Raw genomic sequence first — 12,526 nt, forward strand, 5'->3', positions numbered from 1 at the left:
ATGTTGAGGCTTGTACCTTGTCAGGCCACTCTCGCATCGATGCCACCATGACGCCAGACAACTATCTCCTCCCACGCGAGTCCATCATCACGCATCGGGCACCGAGTCTCCAATGCGCCATGCCGCCGAGATCCACCGTCATCAATGTGTAGGATGAAGCACCGCTCCACCAAAAAATTTACTTTTATGCAAAGAGTCAAAGTTTTTCTCTCTATTCCGTTTTATTTTTCTCTTTTGGCAAGCATCATGTGGTGAGGAAAGATCTAGGCACATATGTCCAGTTGAATATGGGTAGAATGGCTTATTATTGTTGACATCACCCTTGAGGTGAATACGTTGGGAGGCGAAATTATAAGCCCCTATCTTTCTATGTGTCTGGTTGAAACGTTTTGCTCATGTGTACAAGGTGAGTGTTAGAAATCATAGAAGACTATATGATGGTTGAGTATGTGAAGCTCTTACTTAAACTCTGTTGAATCAGTTGAATTGCAATTGCTTGGTGACTAAGAACATAGGTTGTTGGGTTTCAAGAGAATTCATTGTTTGAACCTTAACGTGTGAATTGGTTGCCACTATAACATGAGAAGTTTTATGAGAAAGAAATGATGTTATGATGCTAGGAGAAGTGATTGAAATTATCATTGATCAAACTTATGCACTTTGCTAGCATTCACACTTCATAAATTATTTCTTCCATCATTTACCTACTCGAGGATGAGTAGGAATTAAGCTTGGGGATGCTGATATGTCTCCAACGTATCTATAATTTATGAAGTATTCATGTTGTTATTTTATCATTCTTGGGTGTATTACAATCATTTCATAGCAACTTTATATCATTTTTTGGGACTAACCTATTGACATAGTGCCAAGTGCCAGTTGTTGTTTTTTGCATGTTTTTTACATCGCAGAAAATCAATATCAAACGGAGTCCAAACACCGCGAAACTTTTTATGGATTTTTTTGGGCCACAAGACTCTCAATGGGCCAGAGCAGCACCTGGGGGATGCCCCGAGGGGGGCACAACCCACCAGGGCGCGCCAAGCCCCCTTGGCGCACCCAGGTGGGTTGTGCCCACCTCGGTGGCCTCCCGCACCCCCTCTTCGCACTATAAATTCCCAAATATTCTGAAACCCTTTGGGGTTAACCTAGATCAGAAGTTCCGCCGCCGCAGGGCTCCGTAGCTACCGAACACCAATCTAGACCCGTTCCGGCACCCTGCCGGAGGGGGGGATCATCTCCGGGGGCCATCTTCATCATCCCGGCGGCCACCACGATGAGGAGGGAGTAGTCCACCCTCGGGGCTGAGGGTTTGTACCAGTAGCTATGTGTTTAATCTCTCTCTCTCTCTCGTGATCTGTATCACGGGATTTGTTAATATAGTTCGATCATATGATGTTTCTCCCCTCTATACTCTTGTTGTGATGAATTGAATCTTTACCCTTTGAAGTTTTGTCATGTCGGATTGAATATTCAGAGATGAGAACACATGATATATATCTTGCGGTATGAATACTTGAAGTGACAATTGGGGTATCATATTGATTCACTTGATATGTGTCTTGGCATTCAACTCGCGGATTCCCGCGGTGATATTGGGGTAATCTATGCATAGGGGTTGATGCACGTTTTTCTCCGGTAGAAACTTTGGGGTCTCTTTGTAGTTCCTTGTGTGGATTGAGTATTATGAATATGAATATGCTTTGGTGTTATTCTAGTATGAACTCTAGGATAAATCGAACGGAAACAATAGCTTTGAGTTATTTTATTACGAACTCTTGAATAGATCGATCGGAAAGAATAGCTTTGAGGTGGTTTCATGCCCTACAAACAATTCCTATCTTTTGTTCTCCGCTAATAGGAACTCGGGAGTGATTCTTTATTGTACTTTGAGGGATAATCATATGATCCAACTATGTTAGCATTGTTGAGAGGTTGCACTAGTGAAAGTACGGACCCTAGGCCTTGTTTTCAAGCATTGCAATACCGTTTTTGTGCCCGTTTACTAATTGCTACCTTGCTGTTTTTATTTATTCAGATTAAAAAATATATTTCAACCATCCGTATTACACTTTTATCACCATCTCTTCGCCGAACTAGTGCACCTATACAATTTACCATTGTATTGGGTGTGTTGGGGACACACGAGATTTCTTGTATTTGGTTGCAGGGTCGTTTGAGAGAGACCATCTTCATCCTACACCTCTCACAGATTGATAAACCTTAGGTCATCCACTTGAGGGAAAATTGCTACTGTCCTACAAAACTCTGCGCTTGGAGGCCCAACACGTGTCTACAAGAATAAAGTTGCATAGTAGACATCAGTGTCTGCGCAGCAAACCAGGCAATCAGACTATGCGGCTTTATCGCTTTCACTTAGCCATAGGAGTTTGACGATGGGACTAAGTACTAGCCCCTGGTGCGTATGCGGCTATCCGAACTGGGATGCCTTAGGCGCGGGACTGGATGAAGGCCAGTCCTTTGTATAATATGGAAGAAATCGCAAGAGATTTATAGCAAGTCGCCGAATCGCCGACCAGCTCTCGTCGTATCATGACAGCCGGTTTTCGACTTTCTCTACTGAGGTGTTTGACCAGACGAACCAGAAACACAACCGCAGTAGTTCTCCCTTAATTACCCTAGCCGAACAAGCGGAACGTAAGGTAGTAATCACAGGAGCCGGGCAACCCAACTATTGACCAAAGACATGATTCGGAGCTAAGGCATATAATGCAATATTCGGGACGCCGAAGTATACTCTAGAAGTGTTCGGACTTTTTGAAAATATGTGTGGCTGAATAGAGCCCCTGGCATTTAAGCCGTACCAAAGTATATATGGCAATCTGACGCAAAGAAGGAATACAGAATTATGAAATAAACCAATACCGAACAGGGGTTGGTGAAAAACTGTTTCCATTATAATCTGATTGATACGTCAAAACATGCTATTACATATAATGCCATAAAGATCTAGGCTATTTACATGCCGAGAACACAAGGGAAGCTGTATACAGGGCTGAAAAAAGAAAATGTATTCTTGAGGATTCCATTGATGCCCTGCCGCACGTCTGCGCCGCTGTCGCCTTGGTGCCGATCCTTTGAGAGGAGAAATCGACGATCGCGTGTATAGAAGGGGCCTGTGAAAGAGCCTTTGTGCGACCATTAGGTGATTAGGTTTTAACGAACCTGTAATAGGAGGAAGAAAAAAGGAAGGGGTTGAGGTTAAAATAGGGTCAAACCGCGCTATAGACCCTGCCCGCATTGTGCCTCCGTCGTTGCCCAAGGTATTTTAAGTTCGTAGTTATGCACACGCGGTACATATACCGCGGTTAGATGGGGCAATCGACGGAGGCAGAGCTACTAGTCCAGCTCTGGATGCACCGAGCTGTCATTCTGCAGGGTAGACCGGACTCGTTTAACAGTATCCGGGGGCTTGATGGCCGATGAAATGTTCGGCTTGATGAGGCCGCTTTGTACCTCGGTTGCGAGGGCTGTGGTATACTCCTCATTACGGAGGGAGCGCTCCATATTTCCATTGACTATTATGACGCCGAGCGGTCCGGGCATCTTGAGCTTTAAGTAAGCATAGTGCGGGACTGCGTTGAAGCGTGCGAAGGCGGTTCTTCCAAGCAGTGCGTGATAACCACTGCGAAAGGGGACAATGTCGAAGATCAAGTCTTCACTTCGGAAGTTATCCGGTGAACCGAAGACCACTTCCAATGTTAATGAACCCGTGCAGCGGGCCTCTACGCCGGGTATCACTCCAGTCTTGATTCTTGATGGGTCAATACCCATTTTACGAACAGTGTCTTGATAAATCAAGTTAAGATTGTTGTCGCTGTCCATGAGGACTCGAGTGACATGGAATCCATCGATGATTGGATCGAGGACCAGGGCTGCCGAACCTCCATGACGGATACTGGTCGGGTGGTCCCTATGATTAAAGGTGATCAGACAAGCCGACCAAGGGTTGAACTTTGGGGCGACCGGCTCTACGGCGTAGACGTCCCTTGTCGGATGTGGGGTTCCGGCAAACCCTTAAGGTTCAAACTCTGGGGTGCGCGCGAAGTCTTTTCCTCCTACCGATCCACGCCCTAGCTCTCTAAGATCTTGCAGACGAACTCGACGAACTCACAACACAGAAAGACACGAGATTTATACTGGTTCGGGCCACCGTTGTGGTGTAATACCCTACTCCAGTGTGGTGGTGGTGGATTGCCTCTTGGGCGGATGAAGAATAGTACAAAGGGAAGAACAACCTCCTGAGGTTGAGGTGTTCTTGTGGCTAGGGTAGGCTCTCGATCGGATTGGATCCCCTCCCCTACTGTGGTGGCCAGTTCTACTTATATAGGCCCTGGTCCTCTTCCCAAATATCGAGCGGGAAGGGAGCCAACAACGGCGGGAAAATTTGAAGGGGAATAGCTAGTACAAGCTATCCTGACAAATGCGGTCTCCGCCTGCAAAAGGCTCTGGTAGTGACGCCGTCTTGGGTCCACAATGACCTCCGTCTTGCCGTCCTCCTGGTCTTGGTCTCGTTGCACCGATATGGCAACCTTTGTCTGATGCCTTGGTACTCCTCGCCTGCGCTGGCCTCCTTAGCACCAAAGAGGAAACAAGGACGCTGCGCGCTCTGGCACCCGCCTGGTGCCGATCATCATGGCTCACGTCACAAGAGCCTCGTGAGGTTTGCCCCGCCTTGATATCTCCGCTCCTTGTGAGCCTGCCTGGCTAGGCCACTCCTGAGGAGGCCTTGCGTCGTCTGCCTCGCGAGGCTTGGCCCCTCGCGAGGGTCTTGGGTGCTTTGCTGATGAAGATGGGCCGTACGGGCCCGCTAGCTTAGCCACGCCGTGGGCCGCAGGCAGGCAAGTCTGGGGACCCCCGTTCCCAGAACACCGACAGTAGCCCCCAGGCCCAAGGTGCGCTCGGGCTTGGCTTCGCGGCGAAGCCAAGGGTCAAGTACGGAGCACTGCGGGCCCCAAAAGCCTGCGGCCTCGGTCGACGCGTGGCGGTTGATTGGTCGTGGGCGTCTCCGCTTCCCCACGCTACCTCGGCAACTGCTCGACTTGACGAGTCCCTGCGACATGCAAGGAAAACCATCATTACCTGTGATCGTGGGAGGCGCCGGTTGGCCTTCTTCCGCTATAAATGGGGAGGGGGCAGAGCCCCCGTCGCCCATCTCTTTCTTGCTCGCTTGCTTCTTCCTCCTCGCTCCACCGCTAACAACAATGGCGCCTATCAGAAGGTTCTTCGCTGAAGAGAAGGGAAAGGCCCCCCGCGACGATCCGGGGCCGCTCCCACCGAAGAAGAGGTTGGTCCACCGCCGTGATGAAGCGGCGATGCAGGTGGTGACGAGGCCTTGGTGCGAGCGGCCTCCTCCAAGGTATCCACTACCCTTGTACGCCCGAGTCGAGGGCTCAGGAGGATGGAGCGACGAGCGGCGTCACCCACGTCGTGCCCGCGGTCACCGTGCCACGGCGACTCGCGCTGTCGCCCCCGGAATCCATGCTGTGGACTCCTCGCGCGAGCTTGTGCTGTGGGCGCCGATGCCTCCAAGCTCTTGGATCCGCTTCCCGCGGTTCTTCTCCGACTTGATGCCGCTAAGGGGGCCTCTCGAGCTCTAGTTGCAGCACGCCGACTGTGACACTCCGGCGACCGGAGTAGAGATCGAAGCGGTCCCCTCCGGCAAGATCTTCATGACTCGCGGCTGGGGCGAGGTCGCGCGGGTCTACCGTGCAAGGGGCGCCCTCGCGATCCACTTCGCATACGACGGCGCCTCCACGCTCTTCTTCAAGGTCTTTGATGCGGAGGGCCGCCGCCTGGAATGCTGCTCCGGAGAGGAGCGTCTGGCTGACGCGCGCTCCGCTCGCGGCCACTCCAGCAGCAGCAGCCCTTGGGAGTCCAGTAGCTCTCCTGATCTTTACGAGACTCCGGAGACGAGCGACGACAGTTACGTGCCGCCGAGCTCTCGCCACGCTCGGAGCAGAGCCGCGGCGTCCGGCCGCCGCCGCCGCTGATCTGGATTGGGTTGGCGCCGGCCTCCCGTGGCCCACTGTTGATGATGGCGTCTGCCTCGGGAGGGTGTAGATAGGATCCTTCTTAGTCCTAGCTTTTGTTCCCTGCGAAGAATCATGAAGTACCCCGCGGGGGCGTGTAAAGGGTCTGTAATGTCTTTCGTGATCATCTTTCCTGTTATGAAAACTTGGTGAGCGCATGTCCCGTTAACTCGGTCCCCCCTTTCTTCCCTCGCGATAGCTTGCTGCTCTACGTTGACAGGTCCCGGTCCCCAGGCAGGTTACAGCCGTCGCAGGTATGCCAGGTCGCGTGCCGTGGTCAAGGCCAGGAGGTGTGCGACCCGACGTCCAGTAAGAGTCCCTGAGGCGCGATGCTCAGGAGGTCCCCCTTTGCGCTCAAGCGGCCATGGTAAGGCAAGAAAGAGAGTCGACGTGGCCGCAATGGGGCTGCGGCGAGGGTGACCCTTAGGCCCCAACATTTAACCGATTCGAGAGCGGGACTTATCTTGTCGATTTCGTGGCAATTCCTGGTGGTGCGCTAGGCCTACGCGCCAGCTTGTGCGGCATAGCTAGGCTGGGCCATACGAGTTTCCCTCCTCCCATGCTCTCCTTAGTGCTCTACGTCCTCAGGTCCCGGTCCTCGAGCGAGCTCAGCCGCCGCTGGTATGCCAGGTCGCGATGCCGTGGTCAAGGCCAGGGGTGAGGGCTGGAGAGCCAGTAAGAGCTCCTGAGTCGCGATGCTCAGGAGCCCCCTTTTAACGCGCAAGCGAATTGCACGAGAGAAAAGGAGACTCGCGGTGCCGCCTGCTATCCTCCCCATGGGATCGCTGTGAACAGGCACAAGAAGAAACATGGTTTGCCGTTATAACTGCTAGCCTGCCGCTGGTTGCTCTGAGATGAGGTGAAGGCACTGAGGGCCTGGTGAGGTGACGTGCGCGGGGCGTGCCGCGAGCCAGAGCTCGACCGCTCAGATTTGTTGACGTGGCAGGGATGGACCCCTGCACCAGCACCGTGCCTGTGAGGAGGCCCCGTGGGAGGTGATGATTGAGCAGGTGATAGCTGTAGGCAGGTTAAGCATGGAAGGCAAATCAGCTTGGGTAAATGCAGGAAGATACATGCCACTGGGTCCGGCCCGAGCGGCTTGGGGATGATGCAGCCCGAGGGGTGCCCCTAGCAAGGTAAGCTAAAGACATAAGTAAAAGGGGGTACATGCCACAGGGACGGACCCATGCGGCCTGGGAATAATGCAGCCCGAGGGGCGCTCCTAGCTAAATGAGCTTGGAACATGTCACCTGGTTCTGTAGACGAAGTAGAGTTGGTGCAGGTGAAGGCGTGCGTCGAAGGAGTGGCTCCTCACGAACCACCAGGGCCCTGAGCCTCGGGAGGCTCTGGGGGCTCGGGAGGTTCCCTGAAGACCGTCTCCATTTTGTCGGAGTAAATGGCCACGGGTAGCACCAGCTGCCCCTGGCTCTTCCAAAAAATTATCAGGCCTTTGGGCCTTCAAGCATTTCGAGCATTGGGCCGCCTTCCCGGGTCGGCTATTTCTAAAGCCGACTCCCAGAAGGCGACCCATCCTCAGCAACCTCCCCCCAAGATAACCATGGGACGGCCGACTCTAGGAAGCCGGTCATAGAGGATGCCGACTCCCCAGAGCCGACCATGAAGAATGCCGACTCCCCAGGGTCGGCGACGAAGAGCGCCGACTCCAAGGAGCCGGCCAAGACCACAACCACCAAAACTACACCCACATAACGGTGAAAAGATGGGGTGTGGCCACAGTGCGGCCCACTACCCCTGAAGCCCGAGGCAGGCATGGCCACAGGACGCCGTACGGGACGACCATCTCCCGTCCGGCTCGGCACTGTAGCCATGCTGGCCTCAACGTCACCCACGGCAGACGCCAGTACGGCCCACGGGCGGCGGGCCCCTTCAGCCAGAGAGAGGCGCGAAGGCGGCCCGGCCTCCCCCAGTCGGCCAAGGGCGTAGCCGGCACCCAGAAGCCGGCTACCCCCTCCCTCGAAGCATGTGCCACATTAAGGAGACAAGATGAGGTAAGGCTACAGTGAGAGCCCTCGAGGCGGCACACTGTAGCCACGCTTACCTCGACGAAGCCCTCGTCATCAGGGGCGAGGCTACAGTAAGCAGCCGCCGACAAGACCCTAGGCGGTGGGGCCGGCCTGTCGACCAAGAAGCCGGCAGCCGGCGGGACCCACCAGTCGGCGGGCCCCAACGGCCGGCGGAGAAGCCGGCGAGCGTAGACACTGACGGCTGGGACCAGTGCCCAGCCAGATTACAATTGTACCCCCGGGGGGTAGGCCTATATAAACCCCCCGGGGCACCCATGCAAAGGGTTGGCTTCTTAGCATTACACACCCACCATAGAGAGAGAGAAGCAAGAGCTGGCCTTGTTCTTCTTCTCCCTTGAACCCAACAGCTCTAGGAGCGATTGTAGCTACTCTTTCTGATCTAGTGATCATGCGGAGACCCCGCAGAGCAGGACTAGGGGTATTATCTCCTCGGAGAGCCCCAAACCTGGGTAAGATTCGCCGGCGTGCATGTCATCGCCTCATCCCGTTTCCAGGCACCGGTGACGTCTTACTGGCACCCACTATGATAAGCCACCCGTTGGCATATGTCGCACCTACCACCCGACATTTGGCGCCCACCGTGGGGCCAGGTGCACCGTCGTTCGGAGACCTGTTCTGGACGGGAACCCTCTTCCTCCCCCGCGAGCGTAGCTAGCCTGCTGCGCCCGATGGCGTTTGCCTTGACGCGCTGCAAGGCGTCGACGACGCCTGCGCAGCGAGCTGCCTCGCCGATCTTCTCGGCGAGACTCGCATCTCCGACGAGCCTGCGTCCGACGCAGGCACGGACTACCCCGAGAGCCGCCTCGTCAGCCTCCTCGACCAGCTTCATGTCTCTAGCGAGCCCGCTGCAGATGTGGAGTCGGTCGGCTCCACCGACCCAATGCTCGTCGACTCCGACACGGCATCGCTCGATGCCTACCCCTCCGACGTGGTGGTCTTCGACGATCCTCTCCCTCGAGCTGATAGCGGCAGCAGCGCTGTCACCGAAGTGATGGTCATCAGCCACGTCGCCAACTCAGGCGAGAACGCCCACGACGCCCTGCAAGCGGCGATGCACGACCTCTCTGTCCCCATCCCGGCCAATGCTGACGCCGAGACCCTGGAGGCAGGCCGCCTCGCCCTCATCGCGGAAGGCCAGAAGATAGCCTCCATGAGACGCCTCACCGAGGCCCACCAGCGCGAAGTCGACCGTGCCGCCTTCGGTACGCCGCCGCCTAGCGGCCCGAGCCGAGCCGGCTTCGTCCAGAAGCGCGGCGCGGCTATCGCCAGCATGCTGGGGGCAGATCGCCCCGTCTACGCCACCCCGCTCGAGAATCTGCGAGCCGCTCAGGCGGCCGCAGAAGAGCTCAATGGGCTGGGAGCCGATGAGCTCCCCTACATGACAAGACGGATCCAGCAGCTGATCGACGCGGCTGCAGAACGGCACGAAGCCGCGCGCCCATGCTGATAGTCATCCCCCGCGCCGGGAGCACGCCGCGACGTCCCGCTCGCCGACTGCGAGCGGCGCCTGCCAGAAGAAAGACAAGGAGCCGGCTGCTAGCCGCAGCCGGACTCGCATCACCATCGAGCGCGACGCGGAAGGCCGCCCGGGAGCGGTGGAACACCAAGGAAATCTGCCTCCTCCCCCGCCTCGAAGAGAAAGACGTCTCACCCCGCCGCCTATCACGCACCCGACTCTTGGCGACCGACTCGGCCGCCGAGAAGGAGTCGGCGAGAACGATGCCCGCCACCGGATCGACCGCCTTGCTCGATCCCTGGCGTTAGAAGAAGAAGACGATGTTGGCCCGCCATGCTTTGGCCCCCGCATCCGCGACGAGCCCTTCCCCAAAGGGTTCTCGCTCCCCAGAGACACGCCCAAGTACAACGGCTCAGTGAAGCCGGAAGATTGGCTCATCGACTACTCCACTGCTGTCAGCATAGCCAACGGCAATCGGCGCGTAGCCGTGAAGTACGTCCCCCTTATGCTGCAAGGCACGGCGCGCACCTGGCTCAACAGCCTCAAGCCTTACAGCATCAACAGCTGGCTGGACTTCACGGAGGTCTTCGTCCGCAACTTCACCAGCACGTACAAGCGGCCTCCCAAGCCTCGCCAGCTCTCCCTCTGCGTCCAAGGACCCAACGAGTCGACCCGCGACTACCTCACGCGGTGGGCCGAGCTCCGTAACTCCTGCGAGGGGGTGCACGAGGTTCAGGCCATCGAGTACTTCACCGCCGGGTGCCGAGAGGGCACCCTCCTCAAGCACCGACTCCTCTGCGATGAGCCGGCTACCCTCGACGAGTTGCTGGTCATCGCGGACAAGTACGCCACGGCCGACTCCTCGATGAAGACCGAGCTTCGAGTAGACGCCTCGGGAAAGGTGATTGCTCCGGCTCCCAAGACACCGGCTGGCGACCCCAATCGGCGCCCCTACCAGAACGATCACAAGCGCAAGGCCCCCATGCCGACTTCCACCAGTCGGCAGGTGGCCACAGTTGAAGATGAGCAGCCCGAAGAGCGGCCCGCTCCCAAGAAGAAGGGTGGCAGGCCGGCTTGGCAACCGGCTTTCTCTTACGAGCAGACTCTCGACGCCCCTGCAAGTTCCACAGCGGCGCGAAGCCGTCCAACCACACAACCCAAAAATGCCATTGGCTCACCCGCATCTCCAAGGGCGAAGGGTTGTTGCCGCCTCCGCCTCCCGGCCCGCCGCCTCCAGCCCCTCAGCAGCCGGCGGCTCGGCTGGCAGTCGGAGCCATCCAGGACGAATTCCCTGAAGAGCACGCCGCCTACGTCGTCTTCACCAGTCAAGCCGACGACAAGCGTAGTCGGCGCCGTCAGCATCAAGAAGTTAATGCAGTCGCCTCTAGCGCCCCCGAGTTCATGCACTGGTCAGAGAAGCCAATCAGCTGGAGCCAGGCCGACCACCCAGAGGTGATGCCATCCCCTGGCTCCTATGCAATGGTCTTGGATGTCACCCTCGCGATGGAGAGGCGAGCTGCCCGATTCTCCCGCGTCCTGATAGATGGCGGAAGCAGTATCAATATACTGTACCGCGATACCATGGAGAAGCTGAACATCAAGGCGAAGCAGCTTATGCCAAGCCGAACCGTGTTCCATGGTATCGTCCCCGGCTTGTCTTGCTCCCCAATCGGCAAGATTAAAATGGATGTTCTCTTCGGAGACAAAGATCATTTTCGCCGAGAAGCGATCTGGTTCGAAGTAGTGGATCTGGAGAGCCCCTACCATGCTTTGCTTGGCCGACCTGCTCTGGCCAAGTTTATGGCTGTGCCCCACTACGCCTACCTGAAGATGAAGATGCCGAGCTCAAAGGGGATCATCACGGTAGCCGGCGATTACAAGAAGTCCATCGAGTGTGCCATGGCCAGTAGCCGGCTGGCCGAGTCCCTCGTGGTGGCAGAAGAGAAGAAGATGCTGGAGCGGGTTGTGGCCATGGCCGGCAAGCAGCCGGCCCTGTCCCCCAACCCCAAAGATTGTGATGCGCAGGGCTCCTTCCAGCCTGCCAAAGAGACGAATAAGATACCTCTGGACCCGGAGAACCCGGAGAGGTTCGCTGTCATTGGGGCGAACTTGGACAGTAAATAGGAAGGCGAGCTCGTCGACTTCCTCCGTGAGAATCGAGACATCTTCGCATGGTCCCCAAAGGACATGCCGGGTGTCCCGAAGGATTTCGCCGAGCACAAATTACATGTCCGAGCTGACGCAAAGCCGGTCAAGCAGCCCCTCCGCCGACTGTCAGAAGAGAAGCGAAGAATCGTGGGAGAAGAGATAGCCCGGCTCCTTGCTGCTGGCTTTATCATGGAAGTGTTTTTTCCAGAGTGGCTTGCCAACCCAGTTCTGGTACTGAAGAAGAATAACAAGTGGCGTATGTGTATAGACTACACCAGCCTGAACAAGGCCTGCCCCAAGGATCCGTTCGCTCTACCACGGATTGTCCAAGTAATAGACTCCACAGCCGGATGCGAGCTGTTGAGTTTTTTGGATGCCTACTCAGGGTACCATCAGATCAAGTTGGACCCAGCTGACCGCCTGAAGACTGCCTTCATCACACCCTTTGGAGCTTTCTGCTACCTGACTATGACATTCGGCTTGAGGAATGCCGGTGCCACTTTTCATCGTTGCATGCAGAAATGCCTCTTGAAACAACTCGGCAGAAATGCCCACGTCTATGTATACGACATTGTGGTGAAGACAGAGAAGCGCGGCACCTTGCTGGAAGACCTGAAAGAAACATTCGCCAACTTGCGCCGATTCCAAATCAAGCTCAACCCCGAAAAGTGCGTGTTCGGAGTACCAGCCGGCCAGCTGCTAGGCTTCCTGGTCTCCGAACGCGGCATCGAGTGCAACCCCGTCAAGATCAAGGCCATCGAGAGGATGGAGATTCCCACCAAACTGCGAGATGTGCAGAAGTACACCGGATGCCTGGCCTCCCT

The sequence above is a fragment of the Triticum aestivum genome, chromosome 3D, assembly GCF_018294505.1.
Source record: "Triticum aestivum cultivar Chinese Spring chromosome 3D, IWGSC CS RefSeq v2.1, whole genome shotgun sequence".
NCBI lineage: Eukaryota > Viridiplantae > Streptophyta > Magnoliopsida > Poales > Poaceae > Triticum > Triticum aestivum.